Here is an 8,919-nt window from a genome sequence, read left to right as displayed (position 1 = left end):
CACCAGGGAAGTCCAAAAACTTCTCAGTTTCTTACTTTCATGTGCATTTGAAACTTTACCCTCAGTCTCTCCTCTTAAGTAAGGGCTACCCAGAGCAGCAGGTAACAGGCCCATTCCCCATTTTGCTAACATACTCTGTAAAGAAAAATAGGCAAAGTCCTACAAAGAGATACACTTCATCTATTCCCCTGTGACTAATTCTCTAGAGGCCTTCCAGTCTGAAGTCTGTGACTCTCCAGCAAAGCTCCAGTCCTGCCAGACCCAGGAGCAGTGGAGGCTGCTCCTTCACTTAGTAATTAAGAATTCGATCTTGGGCAAGTTGTGTGGCTTTTCTGAGCCTCGACTCCCTCATCTTTAAAATGGGGATGAGAACATCTACCAGGTTGTTCTGACATTTAAATATTAAATGTGAAATTCCTCAAGTTGCTCAAGAAATCCAAGTTCCTGCTGTAATCACGGTCACCTTGATCACAGGACTGTGGGCAAAGGGAATCACCAGTCTGTGGCCCTCAACCTGCTCTTGAGTTAACCGGCTCATAGCCCTAAGGTAAGTCCTTACACTTAAGTTCTAGGAAAATAAATCATATCTACTTCTGCAAGATAAACTGAATTCTAGTTTTCATTAGTTCAAGGCCGAGTCACTAAATAGTCACACCTGGCTTTAGACATATCCAAGAAAACTGTGTTCTGGAAGGAGAAATCCCTTGTTAGAAGGTGTTGGCCATCAGAAATGAACAAAAACACTTAGCCTTGGCAGGGGGGAGGTTTGTTTCCAAGTGAGGTTGAAGGGGCTTGAGCTGCATCTTGACAGTAGCAGCCTCAAAAGCAATTTCTCTAATAAACTGATCTCCACTCCGCTTCTTTCCTTGCCCCCAGTGGCTCTCCTTATTTATTTATTTATTTTTGCGGTACGCGGGCCTCTCACTGTTGTGGCCTTTCCCGCTGCTGCGGAGCACGGGCTCCGGACGCGCAGGCTCAGCGGCCATGGCTCACGGGCCCAGCCGCTCCGCGGCACGTGGGATCTTCCCGGACCGGGGCACGAACCCGTGTCCCCTGCATCGGCAGGCGGACTCTCAACCACTGCGCCACCAGGGAAGCCCACTGTCCTTTTTTTTGTTATCAGGAAAATACCTGCCTGGAAGTGGGGGTCAGTTGCTGATTAAATGCTTTTTCGACAGTTAACAAACATGTACCGAGTGCATACTCTGTACGGCTCCTAGTGTGAGGGTCTAGAAGTAGATTTGTGGCGTTCGGCACCACCCTCTCCTTCATGAACTGCTCATCCTTTGGCTTCTATCAGAGACTTCCCTGGTTCTTCCTGACGGCTCTCCGGGACCCTTCTCCTTCTCCCTTGGCTGGTACCCGCTGCTTCCTCAGCCCTTTGTGAGGGAACTTCACTCTCTTCTCCTGGCGCCTGGTCCAGTCCTTACTCTCCTTTACCCTCTACTTCCCAACCCCGCCTCCTGCTGCCTGGGGGGCATTTCCACTGAAAAGTGCCATCGTTACCTCACAGTCCATGGAAACTTCATCATCCCTCATAAAACAATCATGCCTATTTAAGGTGCTCCAAGCCACCAGCCTTGAAACCTCAGTTTTGTCTTTGCTTTTTCCATTCCCACACTGCACACATTTGCTCCCCAACTCCTAGGGGTCTTCTTTGGAAATTTTTTCTTCCCTCTCCCTCCCTGCTGCAATCCCCTCTCATCACTTTGCTGGTTCCTGGGCTGCCGGTTTCTGCCATCCCAGGTTTCCAGGGTCATTTAAGGGCCCTCTGTAGGATGCAAGTTCCATTCCAGCCATTTTGAGGTATCCAAGTGCTGTTTGGTTAACTTGAGCCCCCTCACGTTGATATTGGATGCCTTTTCCACCATCTGGCCCCATCCCCCATTCTAGTATTATTCCCTACAGGCAGCCTCCATTCAGGAAAAGCCAGACCACACTCTGAATACTGTTCACACACCCTGTCCACCTTGGGTGTCTTCCTGGACTCACCTGCATCTGGATCCATTATTTCTAGGATAGCTCAACTCCACTTTCTCCAAAAAGTCTCCTTTGACCATTGCTGCCTCTTTTGGATAAGTAGAATCCAAATCTCCCCACCACCCCCATCACTATTATTTTAAACGTTTGTTTGTTTTTTTTAGGTACAAGTGACATTTGGCATTATATTAGTTTCTGGTGTACAACATAATTCGATATTTGCATATACTGCAAAATGATCACCACAATAAGTCTAGTTAACTTCCAGTTACAAAGATTTTTTTCCTTGTGCTGAAAACTTTTAGGATCTAATCTCGTAGCAGCTTTCAAATGTGTAATTCAGTATTATCAACTATAGTTACCATGCTGTACATTACATCCACATGACTTATTTTATGACTGAAAGTTTTTACTTTTTACTCCCTTCACCCCCTTCACCCGTTTGAACCCCCTCAGTTCCTCCCACCTGGTAACCACCAATCTGTTCTCTGTATCTATTCTCTGAGCTTATTCTTTGTTTGTTTTTGTAGATTCCACATATAAGAGAGATCATATGGTATTTGTCTTTCCCTGACCTGTTTCACCTAGCACAATACCCTCAAAGTCCATCCATGTTGTCGCAAATGTCAGGATTTCCTTTTTTATGGCTGAATCATATTCCTTCTTTTTAATGGCTGAATAATATTCCATTGTATGTTTATACTATATCTTCTTTAGCCATTCATCCATCAAGGGACATTTAGGTTGCTTCCATAGTTTGGCTATTGTAAATAGTGCTGCAATGACATTGGGGGTGCATATATCTTTTCAAGTTAGAGTTTTCATTTTCTTTGGATAAATACCCAGGAGTGGAATTGCTGGATCATATGGTAGTTCTATTTTTAATTTAGGGGGAACCTCCACACTGTTTTCCATAGTGGCTGAAACCAATTTACATTCCCACATCCTCACCAACACTTGTTATCTCTTGACCTTTTGATAAGAGCCATTCTGAACAGGTGTGAGGTGATAGCTCATTGTGGTTTTGATTTGCATTTCCCTGATGATTGCTGAGCACCTTTTGTCGTACCTGTTGACCATCTGTACGTTTTCTTTGGAAAAATGTCTATTCAGATCCTCTGCCCCCTTTAAAATCATAGTGTATTTTTCTTATTAAGTTGTATGAGTTCTTTATATATTTTGGATATTAATCCCTTATCAGATATGATTTGCCAATGTTTTCTTGCATTCACTATTACTTTTTGTCTTTCTATATTGTAATTTTAAATTATTGAATTTTCAAGTGTCTATTTCATTCCATACGTCAACAAACATTTACTTATTAGCACAGGTTGTGTGATATTCCATGTCTGTTTTCTTAGGTAATCTTCACAACCTGGTGGGGTGGGTATCCTCCCATTTCACAGGTAAGAAAACGTTTTTTGCTCAAATTCCCGCAGCTGGTCGGCATTCTGCAGTTTCCCCTGGAGCGGGCCTCAACAAGATACCAGAAATCTGACTTCTAATCCCAGTCCTACTACCATCAGCTGTGTGACCTTACGCATCTCACTTCCCTGCCTCCCTAACAGGGACGGACATTTATTATTGGCGACACCTCCACCAGTATTTCTAGACTTCGTAGGTGCTCAATAAACACTTGCAGATTTGATTGTGGTAGGAGAAAAGTTATACCTTAAAGTTTCTGACCAGGTAGGGAGAAAAAGTCTGCCTGTAAGGGTAGGAAGAAAACTGGGCCAAGGGGCCATGGGGAAGGGACAGAAGGGAAGTCGGGGGTGCGGAACAGGCAAGGCTCCTAGGAGACGGGGAATTTGGAACTGCCGGGGCTCGGAGGTGAAGAGTACCGGAGACGGCGGAGGGGAGGTGGGAGGACATTCCTATCTGGGGAAGGGTGAGGACAAAGCGTAGCTGGAGAGGAGTGTGAGGCCTGATGCGGTGGGATGGGGAAGAGGTGCTGGCTGAGGGGCGGGCGCGTCCCGGCCGAGCCGAGTAGGCGCGGTGTCGGGGTGCGGGGAGACTTGTCCCGAGGGCCGGGGCGGCACGAGGGCACGCGGGAGTGCAGGGAAGGCCCGCCGAGCTGCTGGAGCGGGCGGGACTAGCCGGCTCGGGCGTGGGGCGGGGGGCGTGCGCCGGCCTCCCCAACCCGGGCGGCCCCGGCCCCAGCCCCTCCTCCCCGAGGGCGGGCGGGGCGGGGCCCGGGCTCGCCCGGCCTCTTGGCGGCGCCGCGGTCCCTGCACTCGGGCCGGGCTCTGCTGGCTGCGGCTGGAGCGGGACCCGGGTGGCGGCGGCGGTAAGTGAGCCGGGAGCGGGCGCGGGGACTTGGACTGGGAGGCCGAGGTGTCGTCGTGGGCAGCGGGGTCCGGAGGGGCTCGGGCCTGCCGTCCGAGCCGCGCGACGCGCCGCGCCCGCCGCCAGGCGCGCGGGTCCCGGGGGCTGTAAAGTGCGCTCCTGGCTCCCGCTCGCGCGCCCTGGCGGGGAGACGTGCAGGACAGATGGTCGGGTTCCCGGGGGCCCGCGTCGGGGCCGGGGCGAGGGAGGGGCTCCGAGACCGCCGTGTAGTGAAGAGGGGCTGGCAGCCTTAGCACCCTTGCCTCGACCCTCGGGCTCGAGTGACTGCTGCGAGTGAGCCAGGGTTCCTCCTGGACCCAAGCGAGCACCTCGGTCCCTGTCGACTCTGTTTTACTTTATTTCTGGGCGTGTTGGTCTCGACCATCCCTTGAAAAGAAAGGGCGGGTGGGCGTCCCTCTCTCCCTGGCTTTCCCGGTCCAGGCAGGTCGTCCTGAAAGACCCCGCCTCACGTACGGCACACATCCTAGCTTTCCAAGGGACTTTTCCAAGTTGCATCACTGTTTGGCCTCTACACAGGTGCTTGGCTGTCATGTTGGAGTTAGTTACAGAGGATTTTTTTAAAAAACTTTGTATATTTACTCTGTGTATACCCCTTCACCCCAAGGCTGCGGTGCCTTTCCAACGCTGCTCACAACGCGCTGTTCAAAACACGTTGCGGATTTCTTTTGGGTATTGGTTCTCAAACTTGGCTGCACTTCTAGAGAGTTTTAAAAAATTCTGATGCCTAGGTCCCACCTCTAGAGATCCTGATTTAGCTGGTCTGGGGCGCAGCCTGAGCAATGGAATTTAAAAAGCCAGGTGATTCTAATGTGCTTTGGGTTGTGCTTTTCGCTTTCCACACCCACTTTCTGAACTGTTAAGAGCAGATCATCTCAGCTGCTCTCGATTCTGCCTTGTGTAATCCACCTTTGCACCTGAAAAACCTGTGGGCTGGTGCTTTCCAACTTTAAACTGTAGATGGTGCGTTTTTCTGGAGTTCCCTCTGCTTCTGCCTCTCTCTTCACAGAAAATATTGCTAGTGCACTTTCTGCCAAGGAGGTGACAGTGGAGGGATTAAAGTCATGAAGTCCTTGCAAGGGTCAAGGTTATGCTACAGGGTTCTTATTCAGGGAAATTAAGTGATAGTTTGACTTGTCCTATTTGGAAAGGATTTCAGATTAAAAGGAGGAAAAATAATTTAGGAATCCATCAGCTTTTGGAGATCCTCTGGCACAGATTATGATTCTGCATAAATGTGTGGGGAAATTTTTTAAGAATGCAAGCTGACAAGGTCCTTATTATTTTGTAGTTGATATGGTGTTAATATGTGTGTTAAGCTTCGTTGTGTAGATCGGGCTTATTCCCATTGTGTGATTAAGCCCAGCAGATGTAATTAACACAGTGTTATCTTTCTTGTTGATAGCATAATATCTGAGTTAGGGAATTGGTGCCTACAGTAGCATGACACATCTGAGGTGAGACCTTTGCCACTTGTCTAATGATCTTAAAAATGATAGGGAAATAGGCATAAGGAAAAATCGAATATATGTATACATTGACTGAATTTGAGCATATGTTTTCTTATAGTGTATTATTGTGACAGTCTCCTGGGATCTTGGTTAATTTACTGTGGTACCTAAGTATGATGTTTGTATTCGATTCCCACCTGTATGCTACGTGGCCACAAACCAGTGGATTTCATTTTTTTCTTAGGCGCTGGCCCTCTATGTGACATTTTTATTAGTAGTGGTGTGACATTCTTTTAAGAGAATGCCCTCCAGAGTTGGAGGAAAGTTTGTGTTCATTTCTAGCTCCTAACGTGAGTCAAAAGAACATTCATTTTGAAAAAATTCAAAATGGTAGAGTTCGGTCCCAGTTGGTTTCTCTCTCTTTCCCATCTTCCATTACCATGCGCTGCTCATATCCCTGTGCTCAGTTGCTGGAAGTGGGGCCGCGGTGGCATTGGGCTTGGCTTGAGAATGGAGGTTATGTGGAGGGCATGGTCTCACAGGGTGGCCCCTGGCCGGAATCCTCAACCTTTGGGGGAAGAAGACCATATGGAAAGTGTTTTCCTACTGTTGAGTTTTTTTGTTTTTTTTGGACCAGGCCAACAAAATGAAGCCATGTTACTGACTGGTTCGTTAACTTGCTAATCTTATCTCCATTTAGGGGCAAAATGTTGACTAGACGATGCTGTCGAACTCCTAGTGCCTGAAAAGTTGCACCTGAACAGCAATGGTTAAACTGTGAATATAATGGTACATTCTGGAAAAAAAAGCAAGAAAAAGTATGTGTAACTATGGCCCTAACAGATTTATTTAAGCATTTCTCCGTTTTTAGTAGTAACTCTAATATTCTAAAGTGATTAGAAGAAAGTAAGTGAAGAAAGAGTTAGTGAGGGGCTTCTTTATTTAGAGAAAGGGTATGCAGCATTCAGAAGACTGATCTTTGATTTGTGTTAAGAATAGACTTCCCTATTGGCTTTTTTTCCCCCCTTCATGTAGGGATAGTTAATTTGCTTGTATTGATGGGGTTGGGGATGGTTTAAAGGATTCAATGGCCTCCTTAACTCCCTCTGTCCCCAGCCCTGCCTGCAACCCATTTATCTAAGAGGTGCCATTGACCCTTTTAAAAAACACAACTGATTTTGTGCTCTTCCTTTCTTTGCCTCCTCTGATCCTGGCACTAAAGGGCAGTGAAATGGCTGAAAGGTTGGCATCAGAGGAGAAAAACAAAGTTCAAGGGGAATTGAAAATTGGGTAATTTTCCGTGAATGACCAAGTGCTTACTTTATTCTGTCACATGACATTGCTGTTATCAAGAAACAAGTTATACCATGAAAACCCTGAAAGTACAAGAGAAGAAAGGGGGATTTGATGGAAGGAGCACCAGAGTTGACCGGCTTTCACGTAGGGGAAGCTGATTGGAGTTTTCAGTCAAATGTCCCAGTCCGACCCCACTTTCCTTCCTTTTTCAGGCACTGTCCTCCATCCCCCAAACCAATATCCCTGGGAGAGAGAGTGCTTCATCTTAAATTCATGCCAAATTTTTGTTTTTGTTGTTTCTTTATTCAGTCATATAACAAATCCAGTTCTTATGAAGCCCCCAGTCCTTGCTAAGCTCTGTTATCGTTCACCGATGTCGTGGTAAACGGGGTATGGAGCTTGAAATCTGGTGGAGATGTAAACTGGGGGTTACAGTAAGTTGGGAACTCTTAGACGCACGATGAGCATGAAGAACTGTGGGGGGAGCCGGGTACCACCTGGCTCGCCTCCCCTGGGTGTATAGATACCTTGTCAGTTCATTGGCAAAGCAGACACAAGAAAAGCTCTTCTTGGGTTTAAATTATTTTATTAAGTCCCTACGTCAAGTTTTAAATAATTGACTTCAGATACTTTTCTGATGGACGAGAGGGGTTTGTACGCCGATCCTGCCAAGGGAAGGTGAGGAGTGAGGAAGGAGGAGTTAGGATTCTGGCAGATGCGACTTGCTTAAGGAGTACTTAGGCAAGCAGTGCAGGGATACGACCGGTGTTGGGAAGCTGGCAGAGTACGTGGCTGGATCCCTTTTTGCCTTGATGGTAACTGGCAACCTCAGCTTAGTGAGTAGAGGCTACCCCTCCTGTGCAACTGAGCTGGGAGGAGGGTAACAGCAGCCATTGTACTTTGAGAGCAGGTGGGTCGGTTCTTGTCTGCGGCTCCGGCCAGTGTGTGGATGTTCGTTCTTGATCATACTGTTGTCCCTTTAGCTCAGGTTTCCTTGGACAGACAGGAAACTGGACTTCACACTGCTTTTCCTTGGGAAGGTGGTTTCCAAACAAGTGACTCACAGGACTAATAACCCCAGGGTTGTAAGAGTAGTTACATTTGTTGACTGTCCACCTTTCACGTGTCAGGTAGCGAGCGGGGCACTTGCCCTCTGTTGCTTTAAAACCTGTATGTTCCTGAGGGGCAGGTGGAAGTGGCCTCATTTTACAGATGAGGAAACTGAGGCCCAAAGAGATCCTGGGCAGCACAGGCGCTCTAGAGGAGTGGCAGAGCTGAGGTTCCAGAGCTCTCGGGTCTGCCTGAATTCAAAGCTGAGGCCTTTCCACTGGTCCTTGTGCCTCTAAAGCAGAACTGATTGGGAAATTGAGTTTTCTGTGCCTTGTTTTTCTAACACCACAGTCCCCTTAGATCTGGATTGATTTACTGTTTTCCTCTACGGGACGATGCGTAATGTTAGACTGAAGATCACTGTGGGCTTATCATCCCAAGGGAAATTCTATGAAATCCTATTTTTCTGGTTCTTTAAGCGGAGAGGATAGATTAGGCTGTTTAGAAAGGCTCTGAATGGATCCCAAATCCTAGGTTAGAGAGACATTGTCTCCACATTTCTTCAAGTTCTGCAAACCTCTGAATTTCTGGAGATAATTGGTCCTTGGGTAAGAGATTAAAAACGAAGTTCAGTGTCGAATATTCTGGAGCAAAACGAAGCCGTGCACGCTCAGTTCCTATTTATGTGGTACTAGCAACAAAAACAAACCTTTGCTGCATTGTTAAGTACCTCAGGCTCTTAAAATTACGGGTCAGAAGGGTTTAGAGGCGTGCGGAGCTATAATTAGGAAAGGTTAAG

At 47.3% G+C, this 8,919-nt stretch overlaps 1 protein-coding gene across 1 annotated transcript in view; it reads left to right on the top strand.

Moving 5' to 3' along the window:
• Positions 1 to 4,145: 4,145 nt before the first annotated feature.
• Positions 4,146 to 8,919, top strand: part of CGNL1 (cingulin like 1) — a 156,552-nt gene continuing 151,778 nt past the window's right edge. The window contains exon 1 of the mRNA XM_030878805.3: positions 4,146 to 4,267. The gene's annotated coding sequence lies outside the window, so the exon portion shown is untranslated. The remainder of the gene's footprint in view (positions 4,268 to 8,919) is intronic.

Source organism: Globicephala melas, chromosome 2, assembly GCF_963455315.2.
Source record: "Globicephala melas chromosome 2, mGloMel1.2, whole genome shotgun sequence".
NCBI classification, from domain to species: Eukaryota; Metazoa; Chordata; class Mammalia; order Artiodactyla; family Delphinidae; genus Globicephala; species Globicephala melas.
The sequence above is the reverse complement of the archived record's forward strand: the minus strand, read 5'-3'. Positions and strand labels throughout refer to the sequence as shown.